Source organism: Neofelis nebulosa, chromosome 10, assembly GCF_028018385.1.
Source record: "Neofelis nebulosa isolate mNeoNeb1 chromosome 10, mNeoNeb1.pri, whole genome shotgun sequence".
Lineage (NCBI taxonomy): Eukaryota > Metazoa > Chordata > Mammalia > Carnivora > Felidae > Neofelis > Neofelis nebulosa.
The window spans coordinates 22,029,460-22,048,661 of record NC_080791.1 but is presented as its reverse complement, the minus strand read 5'-3'; the positions used below and the strand labels follow the sequence as shown (position 1 = coordinate 22,048,661).

General features: G+C 45.0%; 1 protein-coding gene across 4 annotated transcripts in view; it reads right to left on the bottom strand.

Moving 5' to 3' along the window:
- PKNOX2 (PBX/knotted 1 homeobox 2) overlaps window positions 1-19,202 on the bottom strand; it is a 319,107-nt gene that overhangs the window by 273,745 nt on the left and 26,160 nt on the right. For 3 of the 4 annotated variants that reach the window (XM_058687202.1, XM_058687198.1, XM_058687199.1), the window contains exon 3: window positions 10,584-10,685. The exons of the other annotated variant lie outside the window; for it this stretch is intronic. The gene's annotated coding sequence lies outside the window, so the exon portion shown is untranslated. The remainder of the gene's footprint in view (window positions 1-10,583; window positions 10,686-19,202) is intronic. 4 annotated transcript variants of the gene reach the window in all.

Sequence of the window (19,202 nt, the reverse complement as noted above, 5' to 3'; positions counted from 1 at the left end):
CCGAGGGCTGTAAACACAGATAATGGGAGCAAAGAAAGGGAGGGAGGGGTGCTTACTCTTCTCGTAAGGCCTCCTTCCTGACCCTGGAACCAGGTGGGACTGGGGTACTGGGGGCGGGGGGGCTAGGGCCAAGCCAAGAAGATTCTGCTCCTGATTAAATGCATGGGGGCACACCCCTTAGAGATGGGCTGGGGGACCTGTACAATGTGCAAATGCAGACACTACATGTCTCCCAAAAGGTGGGGCTCCTGCATTCTGCTGTGAGGTGGAAGTTGGGATGTCTAGGCTCCTTGCCCATATCTGATTCACTTTTCTGACCCTGGAAAAGCCTCTCCACTCCCCCATTTCACTCCCACCCTCTGGAGCATGAGGGATGCAACCTGTCCTCTGGGCACACAATAGGCAATTAATTGGGTCATGTCTCTAACTGGCTTCTCTAATATAGGAGCAATATAGTCCCTAAAGCCATTCCAAAAACCCCACCTTTCTTATGGTAGTGATGTACATTTGGGAAGTTTCTTCAGGCACTGCCCCCCCCAACTCTTTCTCCCTGTGTGTCTGTCTGTCTCTGTCTCTGTCCCTCTGTCTCAAGCTACCCAGCCCTAACTCCAGATGAGAGGCTCCGTGGGAAGCAGGAAAGGAAAGAGAAGAGTTGTAAGTGATTCTGCAGCTCTTTCCAGTTTCTAGCAAGGGATGGGCAGTATCACAGCCAGTTTGACAGAACTGAGAAAGAGAATATTTAGATTGTAAAATGCTATGAGTTCCAAAAAGAGCCACTTGTGGGAAATGGCATCCCAAGCGTTTGGCCACAAAACTTTGAGAAAGGAAGGTATAAACCTTTGCTGTCCCCCCCCACAGTGGCCACTAGCCACAAGTAGCTTCTGAGTACTTGGAATGTTCCAATGGTCCAAATGGTCCAAATTGAGATGTGCCACAAGTATAATCATGGATTTAGAAGACTTCGTATGAAAAATGTAAAATATTTCATTAATAATCATTTTATATGCATTGAATCGATATTAGTTTGGATTTATCGAATTAAATTAAAATGGGCTATTAAAGATATTTTCACCTGTTTCTTTTACCATTTTAATGGGACTGCCAAAAATTTTTAAATTACTCTGTGACTTGTATTCTATTGTTATTGAAGTCTCTCCTCTGGGCTTCGTTTTTGTCTTGGTATAAACTATGTTTGGATGCTGAAACCTTTACCATTTATCATGTATCATCTGGCTCACCGACTCTCCAATCTACTCTGCTTCCCACCAGCACCACACAGGACCAGCTGAGGGGGGCTGGAGTGGGGGAAGGCCAACAGGACATTCAGTGGCTCCTCCCTCAGACCCCTGAAGTTGCTAGGACCACCCCTCCTCCACCCGCAGAGTTACATGGAGTCTTGAAATGTCTACTCTCTCCAAAACAAAGACTGCCCCTTGAAGACCTGTACTGACCCCTCATCCCCATCTCCTTCAGCTACCTCATCACCTTCACACCTGTTGCCCCTGCTATGACCATGGCTCTCCCTTGGCTCTATTTGCATTCTTACCACTTCACCATCACCTCCTCTCGTGGAACTGCCCTGTGTCCTTCTGCTTATACACTGGACCATCTCCTCCCTGTCTCCAGGGATGAACCCAACCAGCATTTGTTGCCTCTGATGCTGCGTCCAATCTCTAAGCTTCCCTGAGCTGAGGATTTTGCATGGCCAAGTTCCCAACTCTATTCTGGCAGCTGGACCTACAGCAGCCAGACTGCAGGGCTCAGAGAACCAAGTAACAGCACTGGAAAGGGGTGAGGCCACATCGCCCGCAGAAGCCAGTCCTGTCTTACCATGATGCTGGGTGGGGGAGGTGGGGTGGGGGGCGGTGAGAAAGAGTGATCAAATGAAGGAACAAGATACCCAACTTACCCAGCACGGGAAGCATGGTTCGCTTAGCAAGGAAGGATAAAACAAAGCACCAACAATAATAATAGCTAATATATATTGATGATTTGCTCAGTGCCACACTCTAAGCTAAGTGCTCAACATGCACTGCCTAATCACATTCCCATGGCATCCCCATGGGGCTTAGATAAAGGGAGTAACTTGTCACCAAGTGACAAGTGTGTGGACTCAGGCAGGCTGCCTCCACAACCCATACCTGGAACCACTATGCTGCACTGCTTCCTCATAAGCATCACCGTTCAGGCTCTCATTCACTCACTCATTCACGGGTTCACTCATTCACTGTGCATACACTGACAGCCTTTAAGAAATGTACCAGGAGGTGGACTCCCATCCAGCATCTAGGCTGGCCAGGCCCATACTAGGTCCTCGGGCTATAAAGAGGAGTAAAGCACAATCCCTGAACTCAGAGATCTCAGGTTTTCAGCAACCAAGGGAGATGTAGGAAAGCCTAACTCTGTCTTCAGATCACACTGTTCTATAGGCAGAGAAACTGAGACCAGGCAGGAGGGGAAGGATAGGTCAACCTCAAATCTTTCCTGACTTAATGGGGCAAGTGAAGAGTCCGCTTGCATTGTCTAACCAAACCAGGGTTTGTCATCCAGCCCCACCCTTCCCTGGAGACTTTGCAAACATGCTGTGTCACTTCTTGGCCACAGGTGCTCTTGACAGACTCAGCATGTCTTCTGCCTGGATCCTCATTGGCTGCTCTCGTAATGCACAGTGGGAATGTCAACACTCAAGTCAAAACTCAACCATTCCAGAAACTCTACTTAATTTAGACACTCATGTCCTACATCCTTCTGGATTTGTGGGCTCACATTTCCACTATTGTAGCATACACTTGAATGCTGCTTTGTACATGTTCTTAAATTTCAAATATGTATACATTAGCTCCCCAACACGATTCTGAACTTCTCAAAGGTAAGGATTAAATGATTTTCTTATATCTCCAAGCATTCGGTAGGAACCTCAGCCTGTGTGAATGCTGATGGCTTGATCCACTGCACACAGACATAATGGTGTGTGTGTGTGAGTGTGTGTGTGTGTGTGTGCCTGTCTGTCTGAACCAATACGTACAGCAGAAGTATTTATGAGTACAAGTATCAGTGTAAGTATGTGTGGATGAATTCTCCAGCTATTACAGTTATGGAAGCTTAGATACACATCAGCACAATCCGTCAATTTCCAGACGTTATCTCTCATGATAATTTCCTGCCAAATCTTTGAGTTGCAATTAAGAAAGTAGATAATTTGAAACATTTTCCTCTGCATGTTGAGATGGATTATAATCCTAATTTGATAAAGACTCTTAATGACTCATTAGCCACCCTTGGCTTCTCCTCAGGTCATCTAACTTCCCAGGCACTGGGAGGCAGCAATGCTCAGGCCATTACATGTTATTGCTTTAGTAGCACTAAAATCAAAAGATACTACAAAGCCACAATGGCGACACTACAAAGCCACAACGGCGTGCCACAGTGCCACAGCACCATAGCCCTTGAATTCTCTTTTCATCAGCTCCTAGATTTAGTCGTCGGATTTTCTTTTCCTGGCTCTGAACAAAGCCTCTAATTTGCTGATAACCAAAATGCTCTCCCTAGGATCTTTGCACACTGCCCTAAGTGGCACATACAATGCTTTGTAGCCTTCCCTCTGCATAGATAGCGGCAGAGGGAGTCACCATCCTCAAACCTCTGGCTCCTAGCCCCATCACAATTTGTTTCCTAGGAAGTGATCCCCAAGTCCAAAGGGTAGGGTTCCTGGGAGCAAGAACTATTTCAAGTTGTTTACGGATGATAACTATGTAATAGCTCCCTTTCTTCTTTGGCTGACCAGGGATCAGAAAGCCCAGAAAGCCTCTAGGGAGGTTACCCAACCCATTCATTCCCTTCTTTCCTGACAGAGCGGCACCTCTTCCAGTCCCAGGCGTAAGAGCACTTATTGGGATGAGCACCGGGTGTTGTATGGAAACCAATTTGACAATAAATTATATCAAATAATAATAATAATAATAATAATAACAATTAAATGTTTCACAGAAGCCAAAGCCACAGTTTCCTTTGGGTCACCCACTCTAGAATTTCAGAACCCTGACTCTCAGAAAGTTCTTACTCATACACGGACTCATGTGAACATGTGTGCAGCATACACATACAGATGTTCATGCAAGATGCACATCCACACATCACAGAACCACAGAGACAGCATGCATACGTGTGTAAAGATTTCTTTGAATAGCCCTTGACCCTGAGATCTGGTAAGTGAGTAAGGAGGAGAGGAAAGCTTAGTCGGTCAGCAAACATATCTTTTCTGCATGCCTACTACACGCTAGGCACTGTGCCAGGTGCTGGGGCACAATGTGGCACAGAGAGGAGAACCTGGTGGCGACCAAACATAGCTGGACCAGTGGTTACTGCGCTCAGGAGTTGGAGCAGGTGGGGATGGCATCCGTGGTCCCCATCAGACTTCTGAGCCAAATTCCATTACATTCCTCCCCCATGTGTGTTCTCACCCCTGTCCCCGCTCTACTTTATCCCTGTTGTCTACAGGGTAGGCTTGGGCGAGATAAAAAGCCTCCACTCCCCCGCCCCACTCCCGCCCTGCACTTTCGATCAACGTGACAAATGCTCTCTGGGCAGGACCCCTGAGGCTGTCTTCACTGCCACCCACCCCTCCTTCCTTCCCAATGAGTCCAGGGAGATCTGAGCAGAGGGGTGATGGATAGCCTTGTCTTATTGTTCCAGACTCCGAATCCAACAGGGGCCTGGGAGAGCTGTATAAATCAGAGCCTGGGCTGGGCTCTAACCAGCGTGAGGGCTCAGCAAGAGGAATGGAAAGCGAGGGACCATAAAACTGTCTGTGGGCTAAGTCGTTTCATTTCAAGTCAGGGCCAGGGAGAGAAAATGTTTGGTTCTTGGGAGACAGACTCATTTGAAGAGGATGGATAAGCTGGTGGAGGTCTGCCTGTCTGCATGCTCAGAGAGAAGGGGCCTGAGAGAGGCTGGTCCCACAGGAGGGCACTGGATGAGTCCTCGTTTCGGTGTTCACTCATTCCACTACCCAAGAGGGGTGGGGTATGCTCATGTCCCACACTCTGATGACGTTTGGAAAAATTAGTCTCTAGTGAAGATAGATTTTTCACCCCAGATGGCTGAGAAACTATAATTTTCCCTTCTTTGAGCTAGGAACAGCAGCATGGGGGGTGAAGGGGGAGGGGTTAAAAAAAAAAAGGCAATGCTGGGCATTGCTCTAACCAGCATCAAACCAGGATCAGATAGAGGGAGGAGTCATTCCCATTTCATTTACCGAAACTTGAATGGAGCAGCTACTGTGTATCAGACACCGAGCTGGGTAGCAGGGGGCACAGAATCACGTGGCCCTGCTCTCAAGGAGCTCCTAGTCTAGTGGGAGAGACAGAGAGGCAGTCTCATAAATCAGTGGCATGTAATTCAGTGTCCATTATCACAGCACCTATGACAAATCGCTGCACTTACTGATTTGCCCGTCATTCTCATTAGACTGGAAGCTCCTTGAAAGGAGAAAGGGAAGGAACCAATATTTAAGTGCTAATTATAGGCTCCCAATAGGCACTTTATAGTCATTTTATATCCACCATAACACTTCATGGCATATCTTATTATCCTCATTTTACAGATAGGAAGATTGAGGCTTAGAAAGGTTAATTCACTTGCTCAAGGCCAAAGATAGTATGTGGGAGAGCCAGCACTCAACCCAAGTTGGCATGTTCCCACACACTGCCCAGAGTTTCACTCATCTTGTGCCTTTAGCTCCGGAAGCAGTATCCAACTCAGGAAGCTGTTGATTATACAAGGGAGGGAGGGGTAGAGAGGAGTGTGTAGCTAATGTGGGGTGGGTGGGTCAGGAAGACTTTACAGAGGAAGGGATTACTGAACAAATAGAATAACAAGTAGAACAAGTAGAATTGACCAAAATGACAAGAGATGAAAGTCAATGTAGGTGGAAAACACATGTGTAAAATGACATGGAGGCACGAAATAGCATCATGTGTATTAGCCATCTATTCAAAAGTTCCCTGCTGCATCCATGACCTCCTCTACCCCTCCAGTTCTAGGCCTAAGGAACAAGAGCTCAGCAGTGACCCAACAGGACATCTGTACTATGCAGTGCAGTATGTTTCTTTTGCCGTTATTGTTGTTATCTTTCCTGGGACTAGATTATAAGATCCAGGTAGGATCCAGTCTGCTTTACTCATAAGTATAATTCCAACTTCTAGAATGGTGCCTGATTCATTTTGGAATGAGTGACAGAAGTGGACCAGGAAAAGGGGGTGTTCTCTACATCTCTGCCTTCCCACGAGGCTGGTATAATTGGGCCAGACTAGGAGTCTGTTTGGGGTCAGGGAAACCATTTGAAGGCCAGACAGGCATTGAGATGAGGTGAGGCCCAGGGTTCTCGAGCAGTTGGCAGAGGCTGGCCCTGCCTTCTCTGTCTTCCCTGCTTCCTCCTCTCTAGTTCAGGAGCCAAAACTAGGATGTGGGCTCAGAGAAAGGGGGCCACAGAACTGACCTTGGACCTGCCCCTAGTCTTCAGCTTATGCTAACAGAATGGGTTTTTGTGGGGCAGAAGCCTGAGGAACACCAATATTTAAGGGACAACACAAAGCTGAGGAGCCTACAAGCGAAACTGAGGAGAGCCCAGGGAGCTGTGAGACCCAAAATGACACCCAGTCACCCACCCATATTCTTCTATAGCTTAGTGGCTATCACCCCACAGAAGTCACCATTCAACTTCTAGAAATGACAAAGGCATCAACCAAGGACAAGAATGACAGAGAAAAAAAACAGTGGGCTAAAGAGTTTCACAATTAGTTTTAGTTTTAGTTTTAGCTTTTGTTTTATTTTTTTAAAGTTTATTTATTTATTTTGAGATGGTGGAGGGGCAGAGAGAATCCCAAGCAGGCTCTGCACTGTCAGCATAGAGCCTTATATGGGACTCAAATTCAGGACCTGTGAGATCATGACCTGGGCCGAGATCAAGAGAAGGTTACTTAATGACTGAGCCACCCAGGAGCCCCCACAATTAGTTTTTTTAAACAAAACAAAGAGGGAAGATTGGTATTGGATCCACAGAAAGAGTAAAGTCACAAGCCAAGGGCCTACAGTGGGGACTGATTCACTCTGCAGAGCCCTGAAAGGTTCAGCCCTCAGAGGCTCTAAGCACCATGGTCCTGGGGCCAGACACCCAGATGGACAGGGGGCATTGGTAGGAGCTCTGTTTATAAAAGGGGTTTCCACTCTCCCCACACAGCCAGTAAGCTATATTTCTTTACCCTCCAGCAAATGAGACTTTTCTTTGGAGGAACTGAGTAAGAACAGTATTGGAGTTGGGAACACCAAGTATGGTGGAGGGTGAATGAATTAAGGGAGATCTGCATGCTAAACTGTGTGACCTTTAGCCCTTTCTCTGGCCTTGCTAGCAACTCCCCCACACCACTAACCAATAGATTGGAAGATTCTTTGAACAACTGAAAAGCTACAGAGAGAACTCCAGTTACTGATATTTGAAGTTCCCTCAATAAAAAGACTTACTTACTTTTTTTTTTTTTTTAATGCTTATTTATTTTTGAGAGAGAGAAACAGAGTGCAAGTAGGCGAGGGGCAGAAAAAGAGGGGGACACAGAATCCGAAGCAGGCTCAAGGCTCTGAGCCATCAGCACAGAGCCCAATGGCTCAAACCCATGAACTGTGAGATTGTGACCTGAGCTGGAGCCGGACGCTTAGCCGACTGAATCACCCACGTGCCCCAAAAGATTCACTTTTCACTTGATCACCCTATGTAAAGTCCACTAGTTAACAAACTGTACCATTTACATAATAAGTTTCCAAAATCAACTTTCAGTGCCTCCTTCTTAAATATAGTCAAGAATCAGAAGATACTTAAAGAAAGATTCAAACTTGATAAAAGGAGACAGATATAACCAGAAAAAAAGATCTGACATGATAGAGATTTTGCAAGGAGGAATAAAAAAAAAAATTCAAAAAGGGCAATAACACCAATTCAAGAAGATAAGAGGAAAGGTTGCATCCAAAAAACAATAAGGGATTACAATAAAAAAGAAAAAAAATTAAATGAAAAAAGCCTCTCTGAAATTAAAAATATAACTAAAGTTTTTTTCAAAAACTTATAAGATTTAGAAGACAAAGTTGAGGAATACTTCCAAAGAGGGAAACAAAAAAGAGAGACTTAAATAATAGGAGAGAAATAAAATACATTAATCTAATTATCCCAGCACAAAGAATGAAAAAAAGATATCTACCAAAGCCCACCACCATCATCATTGTGATTTTATGAGACTGACATGCTGCCTACTCAACTTAGGTAGCCAGTTATTCTGATTTTAAATCAGGAGGGATAAGTAAAAATTCCTACAATCTTCTAAGGAGAAAAAGAAACAGGTAAAGGAAACAAGAATAAGACTATTAAACTTCTTCAAAAGTAGCATTACATGTTAAAAGACAACCGAGAAATGCCTTCTAAATTCTGAAAGAAAATATTTTTAAATCTAGAATTCTGTACTCAAGTAAATTATCAATCACACATCAGAGTAGTGTAGAGATATTTCCAGATAGCCAATGACTCAAGACAATTACTTCTTTTTTTTTAATTTTTTAAAATGTTTTTATTTATTTTTGAGACAGAGAGAGAAGAGCATGGGCAGGGGAGGGGCAGAGAGAGAGGGAGACACAGAATCTGAAGCAGGCTCCAGGCTCTGAGCTGTCAGCACAGATCCCAACGCGGGACTTGAACTCACCGACTGCGAGATCATGACCTGAGCTGAAGTCAGACGCTTAACCAACTGAGCCACCCAGGAGCCCCAAGACAATGACGTCTAAAGTACTCATTCTTAAGAAATTATTGGAGAGGGGCTCTAGGCTGGCTCAGTCAGTAGAGCATGTGACTCTTGATCTCAAGGCTGTAAATTTCAGCCCCACATTAGGTGTAGAGATTACTTAAAAATAAAATCTCTAAAAAAGAGAGAAGTTATTGGAGAATGGAAGTTAGCAATTTAGTTAGGTGATAATGTAATAAAGAAGACAGAGATTCAGGAAATAGGGACTCCAACACAAGAAGGCAGTAAAGGAAATATTCAAAATGATGGTAAAGGGAAGCCTCAGAATAATAGTTATGTAGTATCCTAATTCTAAAATCAGCCAATCCAGATTGGAACAGAGAAACAAAAGGTTCTTAGAGAGAAAACTGTAAGGGGAAAAATTGAACAGATGAGCTTGAGTGTATGCAACATAGTATTACCAGGTATGTAGTAGAGTTGTTGAACCATTAGAAAAAAATAATTATAAGCACATTTGGACATCAGATCAATAAAAAAGGAGGCAGTTATTAACTCCAGGAAAAACAAAGAATTGTACAAAAGAGGACACATAATCACAGTGCACTACTTGATGCAGGAGTAAATAATATTTGCCTAATCATTAGTATATAAACACTAAACATCAATTTAACAAAAAAAAAGTTTATGTTGGGAGAGTTAGAATGAAGGGGACATGCAGGGATGGCATTGGGGGAAACTAAGTTCTCATCTACCATGACAGAGAGTCAATATATAATTTCGAGGGGCGTGTGGGTGGCTCAGTCAGCTAAGCGTCCGACTTCAGTTCATGTCATGATCTTATGGTTAATGGGTTCAAGCCCTGCCTTGGGCTCTGTGCTGATGGTTCAGAGCCTGGAGCCTGCTTCAGATTCTGTGTTTCCCTCTTTCTCTGCCCCTACCCCACTTGCACTCTGTTTCTCTCTCTCAAAAATATATATACATTAAAAATGTTTTTAAAAACACGTATAAAATATATAATTTCTAAAATTAATAAATCAAGAAATAGTAATATAAGCATATTATTTAAAAACATGGCAATATATACAAATGACAAATGAGCTGTAAGAGTTGAGGTTGACTGCCTTGGAGAATGGAACATGGGAATGTGAAAGGCTGAAGCAAGGCAACTGCTGATTTCCAAACTATGCATATATATTCTTTGATTAAAATGAAAATTAAATTTTTGAAAAAGAGTCTCTATGGCTCACATACAGTCCAGCTTAGTAGCTTCTCATGATATAACAACAGATGATAATCTGGGGCCAAAGTTCTGGCCAAAATAAATGAAGCATTTTTATGTCAGTGTCTGCATATATCCCTTGGATATATGGAGACCTGACACAGTGACCAGTGGTCAATAGGCTTCAAAGATTAAGAACTCCGATCCTGACCCACAGTTGTGGACATTACAGGCAATTCTCAAACATATCATATTTCATGTCTGGACATGCTGGTCTCTCTGATTAGAAAAAACAAACCTCCCAAGCCCCTAACAAGGTGAACTTCTCTTCAACCTTTAAAACTCTTCTCAGCTATTACCTCTCCTAGAAAGTCCTTCCTGATGCCTCCTCTCTGAAGAGTTACTTGTTCCCTCTTTCAGCCTACTTCTGAATCATCTGTGTCTCCATCCAGCAAAGCATCCAACCCCGTGTGATTCAGTTGGAAATAAGCTGTCTCTCCAGCTACTCTGTGATCCTCTCTCTAGTCATCAGCTTGTGCTAGTTATGCTGCAGGATAAACAACCACAGAATCTCAGTCACTCACCACACAAAGGTTTATCTCTCATCATGTTATATATTGGCTGTGCCTCTGGCTCCACTCCATGTTTTCTCTTTATGTGGGTCTTATTCTGGACATGCCATTCTCCTGGCAGAAAGAAAAGAGAAAATGTGTGTGGGACCACAAAATGTTCCCGAAAGCCTCTGCTCAAAAGTGACATATCACTTCTGCTTAATTTCCATTGGCCAAAGCAAGTCACATGATGAAGTCTGATGTCAATGGCACAGATAAGCATAATCCTGTCATAGGGAGAGGCAGTAAACAATTGGGTATAATAATACCATCTACGACAATCTGCTTGGTGGGACCCACATCTTATTTTTATATCCTGCACCTAACACAGTGTTTGGCACCGAAGTAGTATTCAAGGCATCTTCGTTGACTTGAACAGAATTGTCAAATAATAACTTAGCCTCATATACAACCTGAGAACAGAAGGAGATTTGAAAAGGGCCTAAAAAAATGAAAAGGGCTTAACGTAGAGCTGGAAGGGTACCAACAAGCTCATGGTATGCGGAACAGCACTGAGTTTGGAGCCGATACACTTGGGTTTCAGGTCAGACTCTGAAAGTCATTTCACCTCTCTGGGCTCATCTTTAAAATGAAGGAGATGAGGGCACCTGGGTGGCTCAGTCAGTTAAGCTTCTAGCTCTTGGTTTCGGCTCGGGTCATGATCTCACAGTTCGTTAGTGTTAGTTCGAGCCCCACATAGGGCTCTGCGCTGACAGTGCAGGGCCTGCTTGGGATTCTCTCTCTCTCTCTCTCTCTCTCTCTCTCTCTCTCTCTCTCCCCCTCTCTCTCTGCCCCTCCCCTGCTCATGCTTGCTCTCACTCTCTCTCAAAATAAATAAATAAACTTAAAAAAATAAATAAAATGAAGGTGATGAAGTAGAGGACCTCTAGGATCCTTTTCAGTTTTAACCTTTTGGGAGTCTGTCATAGAACACCTCAACCTGGTTTCCTTAGGACCTGCTTGCCAATCTGCCGACTTCTATTACGGTACCCAGTTCTACAATTGAGAAGAAAATAAGCCCCAAAGTCACATCGCAGGCTAAAATGAATTTCTAAAAACCGAAAATTCAATGATGACAATAAAAGAAAATAAAATTACACTTCTGAAATGAATGTGTTTTCAACAAACATGTTAAGTGGCAAATGTTTTCTTTAAAACAAACCATTTTCTGTTTTGAGCACATTGTTCTAGACAGAGGAGAATCCATTACACGAAAGCTACTTATCACGACATTACAGAGGGGTGATTATACATCTGAATGTCCCCACTCTGAGCTCTGGTTCACAAATGGAAATCATCACATAAGTAGAAGCCATCTCACACATAGTGAGAGTTTGTTGTTTGTGGAATGAATAAATATGTGTCTTGGCTGAACTCCTTGGGTTATTGAAGCTATCATTACCAATCCAATGCAGCCCTATTGCTCTGTATCTGGACCTAGTCATACTTTTTTTTAAAAAGTTTTTAGGAAAAAAAAAATCTAAGAAAGGGTTGAGAAATCCTGTAGCTCATGGGCTGATGTACTAAGAGAATTATTTAACAGCTACTGGGTCCTAAGCCCCGTGTTCTCAACAGTAGAAAGCAAATATTGTGATGATCCTGTTTGATTAGAGAAATTTGTACTCTTAAGTTTCCACCCATAAACCACAGATGTCAGCCCACGTACCCACCACCACCAGACAATAACAACATGTACATATCATTCACTGTATGCCAGGACTGTTCTGAGTTCTTTACATATATTAACTCATAACAATCATAGCAACCAGAGGCAATGGGTACTGTTACTATCTCCATTTTACTGATGGGGGAATCAAAAGTACAGAAAGGTTGATTAACCTGCCCAAGGTCACACACTGACTGGCGGGGCTAGGCTTTGAACCCAGGCAATCAGGCTCCAGAGTCTGTTCTAAAGTCCCCTCTGCATTATATTGCCTGGGGGTGGAGCATGCTACCAAATGAGTCGGGATCATTCTTGGATATAGATGTAGCCTGGAACCATAAGCATACCATGACTCCCTCACCCTTAAAGACCCTTCCCACCTGTCCCTGCACCAGCCTAGGAGACTGTGACTCCCACCCTCTGATCGTGGGTGCAGTGAGGGAAGTGAGTGTGACTAGCTCCCTCAAATACCAGAAAGGGTAATTTTTCAGGTGTATATCATCTGTCCTTATCCATTTCCAAGTTTCTGGACTGCATGTCCCCTTGCCTAGATGAGTGTCAGGAAAGGTAACTGAGCCCTGATACAGCAAGGTCCAGTTTCTAGTAGCCAGAGCACTGCAATCAGCAGGCAGGGCTCTTTCCTATAAAAACCAATCAATACTGTCCCATCCCACATCCTCAACCTTTCCTGCTCCTCGGTCTATAACTGCTATTGATTACATCAGAGCAGGGAAGCAAATGCCAAAATATATCAATCACCAAGGTGGCAAAGAGACTTTATTAAAACCATTACACCTTCTTCTATTTTCCTGCCCACCCCTGTTTCCTCAGCCCAATGGCCATTTCTTTTGGAAGGTTTCCAAGAACTTTGCAGACATGATCTGATGGCTGGTGGAATTTCCTCTATTTGGGGAAAATTTAGACCCAGAGAAGGAGCAAGAACAAGTCCCATGGTGAGAAGATGGAAACCAGGTGTGTGAAAATATGTGCATGTGTCTGTGCGGTATATACATATGAAAATGTGCACGTACATATGTTTGTTTAAAGAAAAACCTAGAACTTAGTCACATTTCAGAAACATTTTGTAATTATCGCTGAAATTTTTACAAATCAATTCCTTCTGGTCGCTTAATGTCCTTCACTAAGTGGTTTAATTGTGAAATTTCACTTTATAATTGGGTTCATTTTAATGCAGAAAGAGGTAGATTTGCATAAGCAAATGACAAACAGTTAACAAAATCCATTAGCAGAGAAGCAGGAATCCGAAGAGCCACACACCCTGGGTTGTTGGTTTCCAGTCAAAACCTGTGCTAAGGAAGTTGCTGGCCAAACCCTCTGCGGCCCCTAACCAGACAGAGGGGAAGGACGAAAGGCATTTCAAATGCCTTCATGTATTATTAGGATAGCCTGTCAATGTGGCAGGAGAGACAAGGTGAAGGAAAAATTTTGCTTGTCAGTGAAAGACCAGATTCTTTGCAACTCCAGGCAAGGATTTAAAAAGGATCACCAGTTTTACACAGCTCCTTGACAGTTCTTTTTCCAGGTGAAGTGTCCTGGACTCAGAGTAGAAGGGAGTAGAGAGTCTCTGATTTCTGGTCCTCATTCTGCCACTAACCAGCAAGGATCTTCCTGCTGAGGCCTCCATTAGATCGTATCTGAATATCTGTTTCTTAAAGCTCCTACTGTCATTACCAGTAATTGACAAATTCTTTCACTCATTCACTCAACAAATATATATTGAGTCCTTGCTAGGAACGGGTCCTATAGACATTACAGAGAATCACAAGGAGATGGGGTGAGGGCTAAGCTAAGAAATATAAATAAACAGTAGAGAAGGTCCTGCCCTCATGGAACTGATGTTATGGACTGAATTGCATCCCCTTAAAGTTTACAGGCTGACAGGACTAGTGTCCTTCTGAGAAGAGTAAGATACACCAGCGATCTCTCTCTCTCCATGCACACACAGAGAGGATGCCATGGGAGGGTGCTGTGAGAAGATGGCCAACTGCAAGCCAGGAAGGCATGCTGCACCAGAAACCAACCCTTCTGACACCTTGATCTCAGACTTGCCAGCCTCCAGAACTGTGAAAAAATGAAGTTCTGCTGTTTAAGTCACCAAGCCTGTAGTATTTTGTTGCAGCAGCTGGAGCAGACTAATACGTCGGGGGAGAAGGGAAAGGCCCAGTACTATGCCAGGGGAGCACAGACTGGAGTGCCTTGCCCAGTCTAGGGGACGAGGGAAGGTTTTGCAGAGGACCTGCCACCGAAAAGGTCAGGAGAACCAGCAGGGGAAAGGCGTGAGGTGGAGGGCAGTTCTTGGGACAGGACACTCACGTGTGTGAAGACCTGCAGGTAAGAGGAGTAAGTTCAGTTGGGGGAGCCAAACACACTTCTTTGTGGATGGAGCCTGAAGTATCAGAGGAAGAGTATAGCAAGAGTGGGGCTGAGGAGGTAAGGGGAGCCAATTGGGGGAGGTTTCATAAACAAACATGTCCCTGAAGATCGCTGCCCCCCCCAAAAAAAAAGTAGGCTCCACACAAGCATAGAGTCCAATGCAGGGTTTGAAGTCACAACCTTGAGATCAAGACCTGAGCTGAAATCAAGAGGAGGACTCTTTGGGGCACCTGAGTGGCTCAGTAAGCTGGGCGTCCGATTGGTTTTGGCTCAGGTCATGATCTCGTGGTTCATGAAATCGAGCTCCACACTGGGCTTTGTGCTGACAGTGCAGAGACTGTTTGGGATTCTCTCTCTCTCCCTCTCTCTCTGCCCTTCCCTGCTCTCACTCTCTCTCTCTCTCTCAAAATAAATAAATAAACTTTAAAACCTTAAAAAAAAAAAAAAGAGTTGGACCCAGGTCACCCAGGTGCCCCATCCCCAAAGATCTCAAAGGCCAAGGAGCTGCCATACCTCTTGCAACTTTGGACTCATGCCATTGACACGTCCAATTCTGAAAAGATGCCAACACGGGTTCTGCAGGCACAGAGTAATAGTTAGCTTTTCTTGCCACCCTAGCCAGTGAAATCTCTGTGTGTTTGCATATGTTCCTTGTGGAAATGCTTCGTTTCTTTATCCACAAGCTTCCTCCTTGCCTTTTGAAGCATCTTCTGGGACAGCCTCTTCTTCAGGTGCTTGCCTTCAGTTCTGCAAAATTCCTCTGCTTTTTGTTAATAATTGCTAGTACTTATTGAGTTAGCTAATGCCAACCACGCACCAGGCCCTGTTTTAAGGGCTTTATGTATATTAGCTTTTTTAATCGTCACAACAACCCTATGAAGTAGATTCTGTTAACTCCAATTTATGGATAAGGAAACTGAGCACAGAGAGATTAAGGCACTTGTCTGGGGCCACTCAGCTAAATGGAGAAGCCAAGATTAAAACTAGGGCAGTTTGGCTCTGGTGTCCATACTTTTAACGACTACTAGGCTCTATTGTCTTTGGGGCAAAAAAAAAAAAAAAAAAGAAGACCGAGAAACTGAGGTCAGTCAGGTTCCCAAGGGCAGTTGAAGTCTGGGGGTCCTTCTGATTCCAGAGTCTATGCTCTTAACCTCTTGAGGGAATGAAGAAGCAGCAGCTGGCTTGGGGAGTGACTCAGGAAGTAGACTAGATAGAACTACCATGGAGTAGTTGAAGAAGAAGGAAGAGAGAGAGCTGGAGAGAAGTAGGAAGTTGCAGTAACACTCTGGTTTCTGGGTAAACCATACAACCAAACCTTCATCATTTTGTGCCACTTCATTCATTTGTTCACTCATTCTCCCAGCCATTTAACAAATGCTTATTGGGAACCTATTCTGTTTCAGGCATTGGGCTGGGAAAGTGGGAAAGAGGAGCAGGTGGGTACTGAGAATGGCCATGAACCTCACCAGCGCCTTCCGCTTGCCCTCATCTAAGAAGCTTTACATTCATCTAAGAAGGACTTTACATTCGAGGGGGTGGAGTTGATATATAAATAAATTCAACACATTATTACAGTGTGATTATATATATCAATATATGCCCATCTATCTATAAAGCATTAAAAGGAGGACAGCCTATCTCTGCCTAAAACAGGCAGGTAGGGCATCGCTTTGAAGAAGGTCCCTTTTGAGCCAGCCCTGAAGGATAATAGGAATATCCTAAGAGAGGAGCTGGGCTCCGTGGAGTTTCCCTGGAAAGTATGTATGTAGCAGATCCCCAAATTCCTGGAACAGAGTCATAGAATTAGAGAACGTTCACACTGAAAGGAGGCTTAGAGGTCACCTGGCCCCACCCCTTTATCCACAGATGGCAAAGTGGGGCCAGGCCTGGGGTGAGGCAAAACAAACGTTATGGGAGCATTTCCTCTCACGGCCCTGCGAGTGTGGCCCAGTCCTAGCCCCTGCCCTGGAACCGAGGCACAGCTTTACTGGGTTCAAACAACCAGTCAAGGGCCAACAGTACCTTGCAAGAACCCCAGCCACCTCCACCCCAATTTTCTGGGCTTTGTGATTCATGGGTTGTGTGGAGAGCAAGGCAAATGGAAAAGAAGACGGAGAGGAGTCTAGAAAGTCACCATGATTTCAGGCTTGTATTACTGAAGAGACAACTCTAAATGTCCACCTCCATCACCCTTGCACTCTCAAGTTCCCAGCTTCCCCATCCCCCAAGGCTTTTTTTTTTTTTTTAAATGTTTGTTTGTTTGTTTGTTTAGAGGGAGAGAGACAGAGGGCACTCACGCAGGGGACGGGTAGAGAGAGAGGGAGAGAGAATCTCAAGCAGGCTGGTGATGTCAGCACAGAGACCCATGCAAAGCTCAAACCCAGGAACCCAAAAAGGAGACCATGACCTCAGCTGAAATCAAGAGTTGGATGCTTAACTGACAGCCATCCCCACCCGCAAGTCTTATATTTAAAAGTAAGGATATCTTTCTCGTAATGTCCTTCCCTCTCCTCTCTCTGCTACCCACTCTTCCAACGCCACACCTCCCCAACATTTCTTTCAGCTTCAGATTCTCTTTTCAGCTGGCCGCCAGGAGCCCTGCAAACGTCCACCACGAAGGTCGCAGGGATGCAGTTCAACAATCTGCCAGCAGGGGGCAGGGCTGCCGCGAGCCCCGATGCTGCCCAAGCCTCCCAGCCCCCAGCCCAGTCACAACTCCTTAGAGATGCAAATTGAGAAGCAGCCTTCCTAACCCGAGAGGGCTGCTAATTCTCTGACGAGTATGCAGATTTCCATCCTGCCTTTGCCTGGGTTTATTTGTTTTACTTTGCAATAAATTTAATACAGACTCCCTGAAGCAGAAAGGCAGATGGACTATAAACTCTGCATTTTGAGCAGCCTTAGTTACTAGGTTAGTGTGGTTTTTGATCCCTACTTAAATTATATCTATGAAATTTGACATGGATTTGGGTCTGGGCTTTGCTGGCTCCTTGGTGCTCTGGAGCTGCTTCTAGGGAATTTACAAGGGTTGATTTGATTATTGGGACTTTAATTTCTCACGGAGGCTAACGAGCAGGCTGGGAAGCCTGGCTGGGGTGGAACAGGAAGATGGGAAAGTGAGAAAGAAGTAAGTTAGGTTGCTACCTGCCCCAGTTAGGCGGGGCCGGTATTGTTTTCCCAGGCCCCTGGCTGGGCCCTAAGTCAGACAAGCTGAGGACCTAAGGCAGGAAGCCTGTGCTGCTCCCCTCCCCAGGGAGAGTCACGCAGCCCAAAGTGCCCACAAGAAGTTCAGAGTCCAGGAAAAAAAAATCAGACGCACATATGGGGCAGACATAACTAAAACATCCATAAAGAAGCATTAACAAGAACGGGGTTAAGCTGGCGTTGTATAACAATGTGAATTGGACATGGGGGGATGTGGCAGAGGGGAGAAAACTGCTACTCACCCCTCCTATTAACACCTTTGCCTCACTCATGCTGCAGTGTGCAGCCTTCTCCCCTGCTGCCTTTCACAGACTGCTGAAGAAAAGGCATAGCGAGCTAGGAGCGTGACAAGCTGGGTTCTCGTCTCAGCTTCACGGGGTACTTCTTTGTTCCAGTGTTCCAATGTTGAGTAATATGTTTAATTTCTCTGAGACTCGGTTTCCCTGTCTGCAAAATCAGAATCACCCGATTATTACGAGGGCCAAGTAAGATAATCGGGGTAAGAATGCCTGTATGCAGCAAAGGATGAGACCAGAAAAAGTGTGTAAGGGACAGGTGTCCTTAGACAGTTGTGATCAATGATAAGAGTAGGAAGCCCTCGGGACAGGGGGAGTCTGTGAAGGGAACTTCAGTGAGACCTATATCTGTTCTATCCTTGTACCTAAAACCTGTCAGTGGGCCCTATGCCCACGGGATGAGTGGGGCCCCCAAAGGCAGACGAGGTGTAGTGGCCAGCTGCCTAACTTGGTCCTGCTCACCTGCACACGAAACCTGCCTGCCAGCAGAGAAGGACCGGCCAGGGCATCGGAGAAGGTTCAAGCAGCAGCAGATTCCAGGGACTGTTGTGCACACCTCTGAGGGCCTGGGCCACCCTGGCAATGGGAGATGGGCAGAGAGGTGGGGGTGCAGCGTCACCTTGCCCCAAGAGAAACCCCAGAGCCCAGGCAGAGCCTGAGACAGGAAGGGGAGGCCAGCCCCCCTTTCTCTGCCTCCCTTCTCTGCACCTCTACATCCTTCAGCCAGAGGCTGAAGCAAGAAAGGGAACTTGAGGGGGTGATGAAAGGAATGTGTTTAAAGAGCTAAGAAAAGCAAAGGTTTAGGAGTCACCCAAGTAAAGGGGCAGAAAGAAGGAAGAGGGCAGATAAAGGAGAAAAGGAAGGAGCCAAGGACATGTTGACATTTGTTCCTTCTGCGTAGGGGAGAATCCCCAGAAAGGAAAAGAAGTACAAGAGGAGCAGAGCAGAACCAGAGAAAGGAAACAGCCTGATTCCCATGGAGGAGGGGGTGGGGTGCAGGGGAGGTAGAGGCTGAGCCGAAATGGAAATGAGGGG